Genomic DNA, 18,397 nt, shown 5'->3' with positions numbered 1-18,397 from the left:
ACATGTAAGTCTGACTCCTTTCTTTTTCAATGGCATTTCCTCATTTTGGGAAAGGGTTCAGGTGGACATAGAATTTGGAGGAGGAAGAAGATAGGATGTTGGATGGTTGAAGTCTTGCAAGAAACCTCTGGAAAAGTATGGGCAAAAGTTCAGCTTCTGAGCATGCCTTCCAGCCCTTGATCAGAGTTTAGAACACTCTCTGTATCCTTTATACTCATTTATACTGCCTAGTCATTTGACTACATATTATTTGTAATAAATAACACATATTATCTCATAGGCCATCAATGTTATCATGTTGCCAGACAGTTCCAAGGCATCATCGACCTGGTAGGCATTACTGAAACTGGTGGGATAAGACTCATGACTGGAATGTAGGAATTGAGGGGTATAACCTGTTCAAAAGGAATAGACCAAACAGGAAAGGAGGAGAAGTGTGTGTGTGTGTGTGTGTGTGTGTGTGTGTATCAATTCAATAAATAAAATAATAAAAATAATAAAATGTCTACACTTGTGAAGAAATCCATGCCCTGGAGCATGGAAAGCAGATTGAGAGTATATGGGTAAAAATTGTAGGAGAGAGAAACAACAGTGACCTTATTGTGGGTTTCTGCTATAGACTGCCAAGCCAGACTGAAGATTTGGAAGATGCCTTACTAGAGCAGAGTACCAAACATTCAAAGAGGAGAGAAATAGTAATCATGGTAAGTTCAATGGAACTTATTCCCAGGGAACTATGGAGAGGTGGTTATGCTAATAATAATAAATTTGGTATGCTATGTGTTGTGTATGTGTATAATAATGTATCAGCACACCACACTGTATATTGGGGCCTCTACTAGGGGGCATGGCTATGGGGGGTGTATTTTGAAGAGCTCTTGCACATCAAAGTTTCCCACTACACCACTGCTTGTTAAAACTGCATTGATGAAACTGTGGATGGGATTGTACTTACAGCTGTATCAATTTCCTTTCTTGTGTGTAGTGTTTTACTAATATGAATTTGCAAGCCTACATGGTGGTAAAACAACATACAAAAAGAATTGAGATGCAACCATATACACAAGCACATTACCTTTTTAAAAATGTGTTTTATCATTGCACATCAAGGACACGTGCACATCAGTAAATACCATGAGCAAGCGTACAATCACATCAGGATTGCTGCTTTTTGCACTGATTTATAAATACACATTGGTAATACGGGGCGCGGAAAACTGAATGAAGGAACTAAACGAATTCCATGTTTCACTATCCTCAGAATATAAGGGTAAGGGGAATGGAACTGTGGAAATTCTGAATGCATCAACTCCACTTTGGAAGCAAGGCCAGATAATTCAGAATTCCAAAATCTGTTTGGGAAATACAAATAAGGAGAATCATGAAAGTATCTCTAATTACAATGACACTATAGAAAAGTGTGTAGTGGAAACTTCCCTAGCCTGATGCCCTCTGAAGGTTGATGGACTCCAACTCCCATCATCCCTGATCACTGGCCATGGGTGGCTGGGGCTGATGGGAGTTGGAGTCTGAACTATCTGGAGCAGGGTGGTCCAACACATGGTCCAAGGGCCACATACAACCCTCAGGTTTTTTGGGTGGCCCTTGGCAACATTTGACATGCCCCTCCCCAGCCCTCATGCTGCCTTCCCAAAGCCAGGTGCTCAGCTTTGGGAAGGAGGTGTGTGGGCTCTGACAGGGTCCTAGAGTCCTCCTTTCTCCTTCCAAAAGCCTAGCTAGAGCATTCCCAGTTTTGGCAAGGAGGAAGGAGCACTTTAGGACCCTGCCAGAGCCTTGTGTTTCCTTCCCAAAGCCCGGTGCCTCACTCAGCCATCTTTGGGAAGGCAGTGTGAGGGCTTGGTGCATTGCGTGCATCTTGGCGCATCTTGCCCTGTGTGACAAGACAGTGTGGGGCCTGCAGGTTCCATGTTGCGGCCCACTCTCGATCCTGGAGTGTATGAAAAGTTGATCCTTGGTATGGAAAGTTGAACTGCTGTGATCTGGGAAAGGCTGATATAGCGGCATAACCTGAAGTGCAGGAGCTTAGCTTGATGGCCATACCCCCAAGGCAAATCCAAAAATGTGGGCAGCAATATTGATCTATTATTATATATAACATGCACATGCACAGCACCCACCTAAAGAGCAGCATTATATAGTACCACTGCACCAATTGCTATTTAAAATAGTCCTGACATTTTGTGAGTTTCTTTTCAGCTCTGCTATTTTGCAGTCTTAGTTTTTCATGCTATCTGGTGGGTGGTGCAGTGAAGGAGTTATTGCTGTCTGATTTAAATAGCTTTTGTACTTCATTATGCTTTGAAAGTGATGCTGTTTCATTGGTGGATGCGGTGACAACATGGCACCCAGAGACTGTGAGAACAATCTGTTTTCCCTGGTGGAATCAACGCTCTTGTGTTAACGTGATATTTTTATTCTCTCTTCTTTTTCTTCAGCCACCATTTTTCAGTGACTCCTGATGGATTTGATCTAGAGAATTAGCAACACTTTCCCAGATGCTTCTATGCTGGGAGTTTTGCACTCATTCAGCACACCCAAACCTCATATGCCACACAACAGCCAGGTACAGCTTGCATAAATCTCCATCCAACCCAAATGGCAGGGAAGGGGAGATCTAAGTTGGGATGGTGGTGGAGTTTGCCCAAGTCAGGGTCAGAACTGAAGTTCAGGGGCCCACCTAAAAATGAGGTCATCTTTTAAACTCCCCAAACTCTTCATTGGCTCAGATTAAAATTTGACATGGAGAAGAATTCCTTCCCCTCTCCATCTTTGTCGGCCTTTACCTCCCCTAAAGCTCTCAGCCTTCAATTCACCCCTACCATTGCATTTTCTTCCCTTTCAAGCAGCAGGGCTGGCTGGACCAACAACAATAGCCTATCAGGATATGGCAGGAGGAAGGTTCCTTCTGCATCACCTTAATGTACTGATTAACATAAACCGGGGGGCATGGGAAATGTAGTTTTACCATGGGCCTCCTGGGAATTTAGTGCCCTGGCATGCTGTTAGTTGGGCAACAGAGACAGGTGTGTAAGTGTGTGTGTTTCTGAATCCTTGAAAATTTGGGGAAATTATCTGAGATCTTTTGAGGGTCAGCACAGTGTAGTGTTGGGGCACAGTTATGGAGTGGTTCCGCTCTTTCCTCCTGGGCCATGTCCAGAAACTACTGTTGGGGGATGCGTGTTCAGACCCCTGGGCTCTCACTTGTGGGGTGCCTCATGGCTCTGTCATCTCTCCCATGCTTTTCAACATCTATATGAAGCTGCTGGGAGAGATCATCAGGGGGTTTGGGTGGATGATACCCAGCTCTACCTCACTTAAATTGGAACCAGTGAAGGTGGTGAAAGTCCTGTGTGAGTGTCTGGAGGCGGTTGGCGGATGGATGGCAACTAACAGATTGAGGCTGAATCCTGACAAGACAGAAACACTGTTTTGGGGGGATGGGGCGAGCGGGTGTGGGGGACTCCCTGGTCCTGAATGGGGTAACCGTGCCCCTGAAGGACCAGGTGGGCAGCCTGGGAATCATTTTGGACTCCCAGCTGTCCATGGAGGCGCAGGTCAATTCTGTGTCCAGGGCAGCTGTCTACCAGCTCCATCTGGCACACTGGCTGAGACCCTACCTGCCCACAGACTGTCTTGCTCCAATTATCTCCCACTTGGACTACTGCAGTGAGCTCTCTGTGGGGCTATGTGGGACTCAGAAACTAGAACTAATCCAGAATGCAGCAGCTAGACTGATGACTGGGAGCAGCCGCTGGGACCATATAACACTGGTCCTACAGGATCTTCACTGGCTCCCAGTACATTTCTGAGCACAATTCAAAGTGTTGGTGCTGACCTTTAAAGCTCTAAACGGTCTCAACCCAATATACCTGAAAGAGTATCTCTACTCCTATCGTTCAGCCTGGACGCTGAGGTCCTCCTCCAAGGGCCTTCTGGCAGTTCCCTCACTGCAAGAAGCGAAGTTACAGGGAACCAGGCAGAGGGCCTTCTTGGTAGTGGTGCCCGTCTTGAGGAACATCCTTCCATTAGATGTCAAGGAGATAAAGAACTACACAACTTTTAGAAGACATTTAAAAGGCAACTCTGCATGGGGAAGTTTTTAATGTTTTATGTTTCATTATGGAAGGCTCTTTGACCTATTACGGACTTCATTAATGGAAGCAGGGAAAGGCTACTTGTGTTGATTCCCCATTTTCCTTAGAAACCCCCCTCCACCCAAAAGCTGAGAGACCCTCTGGAACCGGGTGGAACGTGGTGTGTTTGTTGGCTGCAGGGGTAAAGGAGGAATTTACAAAAAAATGCATCCCTCCCACTTCTGTTTACAGAAACTTCTGCTGAAAAGAAGAGGCTTCTAAAAAGGAGTCACCATACTGAATATAAGCTACAATGTTAATTGTTCTGTACCTGGTTTAATGAAGTGTTCCATCACTAGTTTTATGAATTACTCATACTTTCAAAGCAAGATGATGGGTGAAATTATGCATTCAGTTAAAGGCATGACTGCATTTAAGGCATTTGGCATGTTTGTGTGTTTTTTTAATATATCAGCTACTAGAGAAGGCCTTCAGAACTGGAGCTTTGGTATGCTGGTAAGTGGTTCTAACAGCTTACAGCAACTTGGAGTTGGTGGTGGGGTTAGCTGGGACTGCAGCATGCTGTGAACCCAATCCTAATCCCCCCTACAACTGTTGTTTAACAGCACACACACACACACACACACACACACACACACACACACTATACACACACACACACACACACTATATACTATATACTATATACTATATACTATATACATGTATATATATATGACCAAACATTTAATATAACATACAGGTTGGCTCAGCTGATGGTATGTGAAGGAGTTACTGCAAAAAAATTATACCCCCCCCCCTTTTTTGTTTGGTCTTGAAGCCAGCAAATGTTTTGGCATAGCCGGTCTCTTAGAAACAAATAAAAGATCAGATATTTTCCATGTTTTGAGGGGTAGTTAAAAATTGGCCAGGCCTTCCAGCAAGAATTTCTGGATTTTAGTTATGAAAAACAGCTTTGGTTACTTAGGAAATGTTTAAACACACACACATCTTTTAACTTTATCTTTAATTCATTTCTCTCCCGTTAAGTTCTCCTCCATCTTGCTTTGGCCAGCTGGTTTTAATCATCCCAGGGAGAAATGCTATTTATTATGTGTGTGTCTGGGTCAGTGTCAAAACCTTCAGCTCCTAACCATTCTCTATGGCACAAAGGTACATAGAAACCAAGGTGGGCTTTGAATTGCTCCAGAAAGTAGGTAAGCGAGAATCTATTTCTTACTTACTTGTAGTTCATCAAAGAGGAGATCACCAATTAATATTGGAAACTGACAATATTTGGCAACTTTCGCCAACTGCAAGATTAGGAAAGCCGTAATAAGGAGGGATGGGTGGGGGCGGAATTCAAGTGAAGTAACCAAGGTTAGGCTACTTTTTGTAAATTATAAATGCCTGGAATAAGTTATAGAGCACAAGCTGCTATACTGCGCTCTCCCTTTGCTCTTCCTTTTTCTCTCCCTGCCCCCATCTAGCTTATTTAAAATGTGGGTAAAAGGAGTGTCTTCTTTCGGCTGTGTACAATGCAGGTGCTTTGACATCAGGGGTAGTCAATGTGATGCTTTCCACATGTTGTTTGTACTACATCCTCTGTTAGCCACAGCCATCATCGCCAATGATCAGGAATGATGGGAGTTGTACTCTCACATTATCTGGAAGGTCCCATGTTGGCTACCTTTGACTACCAGTAATTGAGTCTTAGTCCCCGCCTTGACCCCTCTAATGGATCCTGCAAACCTGAGGAAGAAACATCATTATGGTCACCATTCAGGTGACAGGCTTCCCATTGCCAAGGGTGGTAATGGATCCCCCCCCCCTTTTCCCAAGCAGTTTAGCTACAATGGTATATTCAGGGAGGGGTACATTTTCAATGGTGAAACAGTGCAGAGAGCAATGAGCTGCTGAAGGGAGGAGGCCAGCAGCAGCCATGGAGAGGCAATGGGAGGCTCCTTGCATCTGCAGCTGCTGCAACCGCTGCCCTGATTGCTTGGGACGAGTGCTGGCTCATCCTCCCTGAGTTCGGTGGGGGTGCACTAGCGGGGGAAATCACGACACTCCAGGATCAAATTGGGAGCCAGGATGGCTTTCATAATTTTCTGGAAAACAGGGACACACTTGGACACATCTCTTCCTCCCACACTCCCATGGCTGCTCTTTCTAAACAAAAAGCAAGCATGTGATTCATATATCTTCTAAGAACATAAGAAAAGCCAGTATTCTGTTTTCATGGCACCATATTCCTTACCACACAGTATGTGTGCAGCAACCTCTAGTGTTGTGAGGTCACTGGTACCACAATGCCCAATGACTGCATCATCTTCCGGGGGGTGACTCTTACTAAGCATAGGCCAACCAAATGCCTACGGGAAGCCTTAAAGCAGTTTTCAGCACTCTCTGCAACTGCACTTCCCATCAACTGGTATTCAGAGGCTTACTGAATCCTACAGCGGAAGTTCTATATAGCCATCATGGCTAGTAGCCACTAATGGCTTTACTCTCCATGAACTAGTTTAATCCTCAAAAGCAGCAGTTCTCAACCTGTGGGCCCCCAGATGTTGTTGGACTACGACTCCCATCATCCCTGAGCTCTGGCCTTGCTAGCTAGGGGTGATGGGAGTTGTAGTTCAACAACATCTGGGAACCCACAGGTTGAGAAAGGCTGCTCAAAAGCTGTCCAAGTTGGTGGCTATCACTGCTTCTTGTGTGAGTGAGTTCCATAGTTTAACCATGCACAGTATGAAAAATCACCTCCTTTGGACTATCCCAAATCTTCCAACCTTCAGCTTCATTGGATGTCCCTGTGTTCTATTGCTATTATGAGAGAAGATGTTTTCTCTATGGAATTCTCTCCCACAATATGTAGTTATGGCCACCAACTTGGGGAGCTTTGAAAAGAGGATTAGATAAATCCATGGAGGGAAGCCCATCAGTGGGTGTTAACCACTAGGTTCTCTCTTCACAGTTGGTGGAAGCATGCTTATGAATACCAGTCACTGGGAATCTGATGCTCTCAGGCAGTGGCAGAGCATGAGTTCCTGATGCCCAGGGCAGGCAGACATGAGTGTGCATGCCAGGGGAGGGTGGGCACACAGACCGGGAGGTGCGGTGCAGGGGGTGAAGGAGCCTGCCACGGCACCTCAACCCTCGCCATCCGCACTGCTGAAGTGAGCGCCCACACCAGAACCAAGCAGGGCTATGCTGCAATGCTTGCTCACCCAAATGCACAGAGGGGAGCCTGGCCAGCCAACGCAGCCCTTGGTGGGTGCAAAGCAGGCGCCCCCAGTGCTGCCCAGCTCGGTGCTCCTCTCTGTAGACTTTGGTTCCTCCAATGCCCGGGAGAGGAGTGCTGGGCCAGGCTGCAATGGGGGCACCTGCGTGGGGGTGCCTGCTTCATGCCCCCTCAAATCCATGCCTGGGGTCATGGCCCCTCTGGCACCCCCCACGCTATGCCCCTGTTGTCAGGTCCTGATTTGGGGCTTCCAATGGGCATCTTGTTGGCCACTGTGAGAACAGGATGCTGAACTAGATGAATCTTTGGCCTACGCTATGCCCTGCTGGATGAGGCCAAAGATTAATCTAGTCTGTTCTCACAGTGGCCAACAAGATGCCCATGGGATATAGATAAAATTATTCCAAACGTGAATAGTTTGCAAAGTAGCATAACAAACAATATACAGTACATCTATAGGTGACTAGTGACTATTACAAACCATTTGCTCACACATCCCTGCCTTATTAATCACACGTGGTCTGAAAACCACCCTAGAAGCAGAGGCACAACTCCATCTTCTGAACTGGGGCTCCTGCCAAACTGTTTGTTTGGAGGTTTAAGGTCTGTCACATTTCATGTTTTCTGTTCTCTTCTCATCCTGCAACATTGCTTTCTGCTTTGTGTCATTTTCCTACTCTGTACTTCAGTGGAATCCCCGGGAGAGACTTTGGATTGCACCAGTTTTCCAATCTGGTGTGTGTTGTGTGTGGGTGGGGGAGAGTGTGTGGTCCAGAAAACAACTTCAAAATGGTCAAGAAGGCACAGAAGACGGTATTGTTCACATGTCTGGGAACTTGTTTTTCACACAACAGGAGGTATTCAGTGCTAATCCTACTCAGAGTAGGGAAGGGTGGCAGACCACCAACTCTCCATGCAGAAGGTCCCAGGAGGAACCGCCAGTGTCTCCTGCTAGATAGACCAATGTTTTGACTCACTATGAGGGAGCTTCCTTTGTTCCCCGTGTATTGATATATATATATAATTATTGATAAATAATATCTGAGTGGTTTCCAGCTATTGTACATAACATACATAATTTTATTTGTATGCTGCCTTTCCTCAGTTCAAGTCATGCTCAAGGCAGCTTACAACATGAAAAACACATAACTACAACATAACAAAAGTAGTCATAAACAAAACATTAAAAAACACACCACCAAACTGAACAATTTCCACACAAATCGCATCAAGATCTAAAATAAAGAGTACAAAAAGCACCACAGACTGGATGGTTAGAGCTTGGTGATAGCTCATAACGCCAAGGTTGCAGGTTTTATCTCCATATGGGACAGCTGCGTATTCCAGCATTGCAGAGGGTTGGACTAGATGATCCTCAGGGTCCCTTTGCTGTCCTTTGAAAGAAACAGCAGCGACACCCCTCAGCATGAAACATATAATAATAACAATGAAAAATTAAAATCAGCTAGAAGGATGTACCAGTTGCTTGCATAAGCATGGTGGAACAGAAAAGTTTTCAGCAGGTGTTTAAAAGTCAAATCTATCTGCCAAGTGTTGGGACTGCAAAGTGGGAAACTCCTTCCACATGGGGTGAGAAAGAACTCAGTTAACCAGGTGTTATGGGAAAGAAAACTCCAGGATGTCTCCACTGTAGTGCAATGACTTATTCCTATGGGCCCTGGGTTGGCTTTGATGTCCACATCCCCTGTTGTATACAGATCTAATCATGTTCTTTCTTAGCATTAGAGGGACCACATGCATTTTACTCTGCATGGGGGGTGGACAGAATCTGGCCATTAGCTGTGGCAGAGAAGGTGACAGGCACAACAGACAGCCTGGAGGAGCTAAAATGCAGAAAACTTTCTCCATTACCTGATACTCCTTTCATTGTTTATATTAACAAACAAGATGGTAAATTGCTTCCTCTGATTTTCCAGTCAGATGCAATTCCTAAGCATTTCTGATCATGGGTTTGATAGGAACACAACCCATGCCTGCTTTATTTTACCTTACATTGCACATTCTGTCTCAGCTGTGAGAGTTTATGATATTGGATGTCATATCTGTACCAAGTATTGAAAATAATACTTAAAAAGGATTGGGAAGAAAACGTTGAAACAGAAGGCGCCTGCTGAATCCTCTTTTTTTCGGCAGGGTGTTCCAGAGGACATGGAAGGCTCAGTTTCTTCTTGTTGTCAGATGAGAATCAGCAACTCGGGGAATGACACCAGTCATGTTCCTGCAGATGATCTCCGTGCGATATAAGGTGGTCCCTCAGGTATGCTGGACCGAAGGTGCTCAGGGCTTTGTAAATTAACAAATGGCACCTGACTCAGTCATAGAGTAAACCCACTGAAGTGAATAGACATAACTAAGTTAGGTTCATTAATTTCTATGGGTTTGCTCAGAGCAGGACTTAGCTGAATACACTTTTTTCACACTACAAGTATCTCCCCTTCCCAGTTTCACCAATTTATCATTAATCCATTTAAACATGCACTTCTCTCTCTCTCCCTCTCTAAAGGAAACAGACAGAAAACATCTGCATATTGAGTAATATTAGGTAGAGTTTGGGTCTCAAGTGAGACTAACTGACAACCCTCATTTATTACAAAGGTGTCAGCTTAATTGGTTTGACGTATGATTTGGACTTTGGAGGGGGAGGAGTAGCTTTGGGAACTTCACGAGTGAGTGGGGGGACTATAAAAAGAAGGAGCAGAAATAGAGGGAGGCACAAATATTGATGTTAAAGGAACACGGAAGACCTGTTTTAATAGAGTTGCTTAAATTGAGTATTAGCTATTAAGCCATATGGTTTATATTACAGTCCTCATCTTTTGTTTCGTGCTTATGCTGTCAAGCTTTAATGTGATTGTTTTGATTCTTAATGCCTTAATGCAGCGCTCCTCTCTGTGCATTAGGCTAATAACTTGGGCCCTCTTAAGGGCAGAGTCATCATCCATTACTCTTCACGATTTGCTTGACCAGAAATAATGAAATATATGATGCTTTAAAAAAAAAAAATTTCACACAATCCCCTGATTATGAGGCCCAAACACTGAAGTTACAAATATCTCTGGAATGTGAAAATGATGCCCCTGTTTCACATTCAAGACTAAAGAAGAATGGTGTGCAATCTTAGGATGGTGCGCATTTTGGTCCATCTACTATAGGATGGTATTCCCTATTTTGCCCTTCCCCAACCTGGTGCTCCCCCATATGTGAGCATGCCCCCATCCGGACTTAAGTACCCTTACCTGATAGGGCATGTGCAAGCGACCTGCAACTTCTTCTAAATGGAAGTTGCAGCTGTGCCTGCCTCTTTCAGCCCCTCCGGGTCCTTGGAAACAGTGGGGAAGGGTATGTTGGGGATTCTGTTGGCCCACCCCTCTCAGAAACAGTCTCTTCCTCTTCTTCTGACACATTCTGGACTTCCCTCCCTTCTCCAACTGCTTAGACTCTTCCCCTTCCTCCAGCCTTGGCTCCTGACTAGTGGGTTTAACAAAACCCCATAAATGCTGATCCCTTCCCCTGGATTAACCTCTGCCTGCCCGCCCCCCCGCCCCCCGGTCACACACTCCCCAAAGCCCTGTCAGTTCCTGGCATCAGCCCTGGTAGTTGGTCATGATGAGTAAGGCTGATGGGAATTTTAATCCATAGCAGCTGATGAGCATCAGGCTAGGAAAGGCTGATCTACTTTTATTGATAGACAATATTGCAAGAGGTAGATAGATGAGCTGTCTGTATCATAGTGTTATATCTAGATATAACAAAGCTGTTCTGAATACAAACTTAGATATGGACATCATGGAGTCCTGAGGATAGCAAATGGAGAGTCTAGCAGTACTTGACATTGCTGCAGTCAGAATGCTGAGGTGAGCTAGGCTTTTGAAGTTTACTGTGTTGGTTCTACATGACATTATTATTATTTATTGCATCTGTTCACTGCGTACTACAAACATGTCTCAAAACAACTTACAATTATAGAAACATACATGATACAACATTTAAAATAGATTAAAAATTCAAAAAGCTTTCTCCTGATTTGATCTATGATCTTGATCTGGGACCCCCTAATCTGGCCAGCCTGGAGACCACCCACCTGTCCCAGATGCAGTCCTGAATTAGGTTGAGGCAGGGCTAATGTTGTCATGGACTGGCTGGACGCAGAGGAGTGGTGGGAGGCACCAGCTAGGGAACCCCCAAGGGAAGAAGGCTCAGAGCCAGGGAATTGGTGGTGGAGCAACGATGAGTGGTCAGAGGAAGAAGACGAAGAAGACTGGGAGGTGGAGGTGTCAGAAGCTGAGGAGGTATCAAGGTTTAGTGAGCAGGAAGAATCTGTGACAGAGAGCAGTCCAGAGAGCAGAGTCAGAAGTGGAGGCTGGAGAGGAAGGGGGCCAAGAGGCAGTGATGAGTCAGGCTGGTGAGGAAGCCAGGCTGTCTCTGCCCCCTGCACTGACCAGCTACCTTCCCCCCTGGTCTCCCAGAAGCCAAAAAGTTATGAAGGATGCAGAGCAAAGACAGGCAAGTTGAAGGAGCCTCAAGTTGCTTGGGAACCAGGAGAGGAGAGGACTTAGAAAGCAGTGGGAAGGTGGGAACCATCAGTCCTCACAACTGCCTCATTGGGGCAAGAGCTACCAGGAAGACTTGTTGTGCTCACTAGGACTGGCATCCTGAGTTATTTATTTCTTTGAATAAGAATTAACACTACTGACGAAGTGTGAGTTATTAGTTTCCTGCTCCTGGCTCCCACCCCTGACAAATATTTAATTAGGGCATTTTAAAAAATGTATAGTGGTGTAGAGTAACAAAAAGACACAACAGATAAAAACAGACAAAATGATCTCCAAAGAGAAATCTAATATTGCCCGAGAGTCAATATAACCACCATTCTTTGCAAACAGAGTTATTAGCAGGGTGTTCTGGATATAACAGTACATCAGAGCAGAGATGGGCAAATATATCGATATTGGTTTTCTTTCAGTTTCTCCCAGTTTTAAGTTCAGTTCCCCACATTTTCACATCAGTTTATAATTTCCTTTTCATTACCTTTTTTTTTTAAAAAAAAAAGTCCCCATGAAAATTTGTCAACATTTTTGTGCAAAGTTCTCCTCAGAACACACTTTTTTCCTATGCAATATTTAATAATATAATGCATTTTTGTATGTTATTTTTAGCAATATGTATACATTTCTATGCACAATTTGCCCTTTCATGTGCATTTTTGTATGTATTACTTGGATGGAGAACAACACTGCAAGATTACTGTGTTTTTTATATACACTGTTGGACAGATTTATGTAAACAGCTGCACCAACAGGAGATATTGCAATGAGTCCTGCTAGGGTAACAGGCCTGTCCCCCTTCCCTTTCCTTCCCCTGTGCCCCAAAATTGGGCTTGAAGCATTAGCAGAGGTCCCAGAACAGTGTGCAGGGGAAGAAGAGGGGAGATTGTTCTGTCTGGCAAGCAGAAATGTTTGCACTGACAGAATGATCATAATAACATGACACTGAATTCCTCCACGTTTCAGGAAGTGCAAATTACTTAGGTTCACCTTTAAATAGGAATTGAATCATATTTTCCTTCAGTCTGTATGCCAGAGGTAACATTTGCAAGGTTGGTCATTCTTTGCACCAAGAAAACCAGAAAGCATCGATCTCTGATTTTTTTTTTCCAGCAGGGGAACACACACGCACAAACAAACTATCTGGTTGGAATAACATCTGCAAATTTGCATACATCTGGTTAATTTGCATAACTGGTTTTGATGGCATTATTGATTATCCTATTTGGAATATTTTGACAGGGAAAGAGGAGGTAGTTCTGTGCTGCAATGGAAACAGTAGTATGGTACTCAGGGTGGAGAGATGAACTGAAACATCACTTCCAAAATGGCCAGAAGTCCAGCACAGAGCCCATCTCTATAGCTCATCTCCAATGCCAGGTTGTTTTGTGTGCTAGGCTAGGCTAACTACATGCACCCCCAAGTTCAATTTTTTTTTTTTTTGCTAACTTATAAAAACAGGTGTCCTGTAGAAAAAAATGAAAAGCACAAAATTTTAACTGCTAAATTTATTTTAAATTGCAATTATAAGTAATACAATGTTTTTTGATTGTCTTTCTCAAATACAAAAGAAAATGCTTTAGCACACAAATAATTTTGAATAATCGTGTGAATGTGATGTTAAAATTTAAGTCTCTTATAAATTTCAGTTTCAGGCACATCAACATCTCATTGGCTGAGTTTGCATGTATTTTCTGCTTTATAGCACTTGCTAGAAGCTTCATAGGTTCATTTTGGCTATCTTTCCTAGGTAGTGAACCATTGTTTCTTGATCTTTAACTCTGCACAAATGTTCACTCATGATACAATGAAAAAGGACTAGATATTCTACAAACTTCAAAAAAATGTCAGTCGCTAGCATTGCACAACTTTTCAGATCGCCACGTTTTGCATGCCAAGAACTCTGACCCATACAATCAAGCATTCCAAGATTTGTCGTGAATATGGTTTTTCTTGCCTAATTTTCTGCTGGTTAACATCATCAATTGATTTTCATGTTCTCCCCAGGTCTGATAGTTTTCTAAGTTGTCAACATCCCCCCCCCCCATGTGAAGTCAGAATTGCTCCAGTGTTCTCCAAATCTTTTGAATCTGTTTCTTGTTGGGTTGATTCATTATTCTTTTTGCTGAACAATTTACAGCAAAAATAAGAAATGCATCTTTTGAGGCTAAATATATCAACCATTGATGGCACAGTCCATCATTTGCTTGTCTCCTTTTGTACTGTGCAGGAGAAGATCTTCTGGTTTTTGGAATCTTTGAGAAAATAATATGATACAAACTGCTGGGGTCCATGGGCTGTTATAAGATGTTGCAAATTATCGCTGCAATAGTTTGGCTAGTTAGCAGGGTCACTGCAATCAGGCACAATACCACCATCTTTTGCAAACTTTGTAGTACTCTCACTTTTCTTGACATCCTTTTTTACCTCTGTGTGTTTTCTAGAAATATCTCAAGCCTGTTAGGACTTTATGGAGCAGTGGGGCCACCACTGCGACCTGCAGCCCTAGGCATCTGGTGGCCAGAGTCAAACATGGAGGTGAAGAGGCAGCTTGGAGCTTTCCACTGCCTGCCACTGGTGAGTATCCTTCCAGCATCACTTCTGCCTGCTTTCACCAGTGGTGGGCAGAAGGGGCAGCTCTGTGCCCCAGGAGGGATGTTGGCATTATTCCACAGGCAAACAGCCAGCAGAACACCAATGGAGGCCAGCAAAGCTTGGCTGTTAGTCTTTTGTGGGATACGAAAATGCAAAAATGACACGTGTTGCTTTAGAACAGCAGATTTAGTTTAGGGCTGTCTGGCTGTAGTTTCTCTTGCTGTTTGAATGTCTGCCTCCAAGTGCTTGGAGGGCCAGGTCTTCCCTTTGTAGCAGCAAGACAAATGGAGCACAGCATTTTTCAGGCTGCTTGGGATGCAAAGTAGGATGTGAATTCAAGATGATTGTTACTCTCTGGTCACTTCAGTTTTATACAGTTGGAAATAACAACAAGAAGAACATCGGCAGCCTGGTGGCAGGCAGCTGAAAGGTGTGACGAGTCATTCTCAACATTAAAATGACCAATGGCCACCAGGGAGTAGGAGATGAGATTGCATTTGAGAAAGTGTCAATATCTACTGTGAGAAAATTACTTCAGAATATAATTTATCCTGAAACATTTGTTATGAAGGCTGGGCCTGAAAATGTCTCTGAAGCTTCCTATGGAAAAGTCTAATCCTGCACTCTTGAGCATTCTTGCAAAGGAGTCAATCAATGGAGTTTATGGGATCTAAGACTGAGATCCTAACCATGTCTACCTGGAAGCACATCCCACCGAAATTGATGGCGTTTATGGGATGTAAGGCCCCCCTTCTAAATAGGGAGGTGACTCCAACACTGCCAAAAAGAGTCACAGTTCAAAATAGTATTTGCATATGCTAATTTTTATGGCTAGATGCAACTTGAAAAATAATTACTCTAAACAGAAATACAATACTTCTAGCCACGGGTCATATATGATGACCAGTTAATCTGTTCTCTCAGGTGCAAGCTGTTCACAAAAGTCACATATTTATTGTCAGCAAGCCCTGGCTGAAACAGTAATAACAGAATGATTCTTTCTTGTATATTCACATGGACATATCTGATTTTGTAATGGGATTATCTAATTGTGACTCTCAAGTACTGCTGAAGGAAGCACATTCAGTCATGCGCTCAAGAAGTCTCTTCTACCTAAATAATGCGAGAGACACAGATGACTTGACTGAAATTTGGTATCCTCTTAGAAAATATTGAAATGATAATATCGAAGAATGGGATCCATCAGAATCACCAACTAGACTTTGGCAAAAATTTAATAGGCTGAACTTCCTAGGGGAGGAAGAGGAGCATGTTGGAATGGGGTGGGGACTATGTAATTGTGATTCTACACTGGAAATCAATAAAACTTCTATATTTTGGGTATGACAAATGATAATGCTTATAAACCTATTTATGATAGGAGAAGGGAGACAACCTACTAATTGGTTTATTGAAAAAATGAAGGCCCTTTATTGGTACTACTGTTACCAAATACAAGATAATGCTGAACTATATATTCTGTTAGGAACTTTGTAGATATATTTTAGGGTTATAATAAGTCTGAAAATTATTAGTTACAGCTCACTGTTTATTGCACCATGCTCATTACTGTTACCATTACAGTATTACCATTATATAGGTATATTTTTATATTCTATTCTAACTGTATATTCATTCTTATACAGTTGTACCTTGGATCCCAAATGCCCTGAACTTGGACGTTTTGGATCCCAAAAGCTGCAAACTCGGAAGTGGTGGTTCTGGTTTGTGAAGGTTCTTTTTGAACCCCAACATCTGATGGGGCTTCTGTGGCTTCTGATTGGCTGCAGGAGCTTCCTGCAGCCAATCAGAAACCATGATTTGGTTTTCGAACATTTTGGAAGTCGAACGGACTTTCGGAACGGATTCCGTTCAACTTCCAAGGTACGACTGTATAGGGGTTGGAGTAGATGACCTTTTGGTTCCTTTCCAACATTAAAATACTTCTCACTAGGGATGGAAAGGTCTGTAAGTTTTGGTTCTTCTATTTTCTCATTTTCCCAGATTTAAATTCAATTCAATTAACCCAGGGGGATGATATTTTCTATTAAAACATGAAAGCTGATATACCAAATTCTGCACAGAATACCAAATTCCTAAGGCTGCATGCCTAAGGCTGCACACACTCTTATGCAACCTTGTTAGGGAAATAAATCTCATGAAAATTACTGGCACTCACATCCATGCCAATTTATTGTGCAAATCTACTTTTGGAAGCTTTGTTTTTAAAATGAGTATTGTTTGATTGGATATTAAAACATGCTCCGTGACAGTAACAACAACTTAATGGCAACTAGTCATTGAAGTATGTTGCACCAATTTGGGACAGGAAGCACTAAATTAAAGCTGCAGAAAATAGCTTGCTATTCTCCCCTGCCACCAATGTTTTAAAACAGACTGGAACCTTTCACTGTGTTCCTCTGTAATATTTTATGCATTTGCAAATTATCTGATTTGTTGATTAGCGAGCACAGAACTAAGTTCTTATGAAAAACAGAATTTATCAGATCCTTTTCCAGCATTGGACATGCTTCAGATATTGTCCCATCCTCATTATGCCCTTTCCTGGGAGCTGATGTAGTAGAATGACTAAGAGCCTAAGCCTGATTGCATTGAACACATCCTTAGGTATCACAGTAAGCACCTTCGCATCCAGCACTGCTCCAAGATGGTCAGGTGACAGATGTATATTTTATTTTACTTTATTACTAGCTGCACCCCTCACTACTGAAGAGGATCTGACTATTGTTATACACGCTTTGGTTACATTTGAGGGGGAAGGAGGAGAAAGACATTTGATGCCATTTACATTTAAAGGTAAAGTAACCTAATTCACACTAGCCGAAAAAAATACGTAAACTGAAACACAGACATCATTAGAATTCACACGTCACCAGATTTTGTAGTGCAGTTCTCCAGCCAAACAGTTTGCACAAGAGACATATGTTGGGGTAAAGTATGTAATAAAATGCACGTTTTAGTGAAAATAACATACAGAATGCATTATATTGGGGGAAATTGCTCTGCTGAGTATTTTAGGTAAAACTGTATAAAAAAAAAAGTATATTAGGGTAAATTTACACTAAAATGCTGATGAATTTCCATGTGCATTTAAAATAAATAAATACATTTGAAAGATCTTATTTTAAGGTTTCAAAAATGAGAAACTGACAGATACCCAAACTGACAGATTCACCCGTCCCTAGCTGGGATCTTACAATCTAAGCTTGTCATGAAACTCTTCCTGTTCTTGTCACTTGTCTATTTTTCTTTTTTACTTCCAGTTACAAATATCCTTAGTGCATCATGGGCAAATGATACAACATGGTTTGTCTTTATACAACATCTCTTTAAATTCAGGCTAATGCACACACACACACAGAGAGAGAGAGAGAGAGAGAGAGAGAGAGAGAGGGAGGGAGTCTCCAACAGAATTATCCATTCCTCTCCAAGTTTTCTTCCATTTACATCAAGTAATGCTTGAACGCTTTCCCTATAGCAATTCAAAGTGAGGACAATCCCCCTTGGAGCCCAATACACAAAACCTATTAATAAGAAAATGGAAAGCGCTGGCGTATGTTCCTCCTTGTTTAATTCCTCAGTCACCAGAGGACTGCTTCCCTTCAGGGTCCCATCTACACGTGTGGCCTCAAAGTATGGGAGATTACTTAACGCTAGGCGCTTTTAGTGTCTGAACAGGAAGCGAAAATTCATGCCCTGTGAGGAGTGACAGAACAAGGGCAGGAAAGGAACATCGGGGCCTTGATGTGATAAGATACAAGCTTGCATATCGCGCAGGATCAGGGATGAGGGACTTGCTCACCACCCGGGGCCAGAGCGCAGGCCTAGCGGAAGCCGGGAGGCGGCTGCCTCATTTGCATCTCTCCGTTAATGTAATT

General features: G+C 43.1%; 1 long non-coding RNA gene across 1 annotated transcript; it reads left to right on the top strand.

Moving 5' to 3' along the window:
• Positions 1-521: 521 nt before the first annotated feature.
• LOC308463866 lies at positions 522-16,387 on the top strand. The gene is made up of 5 exons (XR_013979745.1): positions 522-704; positions 2,457-2,584; positions 9,493-9,616; positions 14,348-14,480; positions 16,145-16,387. It is a non-coding gene; the product is annotated as an uncharacterized lncRNA (long non-coding RNA).
• The last annotated feature ends 2,010 nt before the right edge of the window (positions 16,388-18,397 follow it).

The sequence above is a fragment of the Podarcis pityusensis genome (assembly GCF_964106645.2).
Source record: "Podarcis pityusensis genome assembly, chromosome: 15".
Classification (NCBI taxonomy): domain Eukaryota; kingdom Metazoa; phylum Chordata; class Lepidosauria; order Squamata; family Lacertidae; genus Podarcis; species Podarcis pityusensis.
This window is presented reverse-complemented; position numbering and strand designations above follow the sequence as displayed.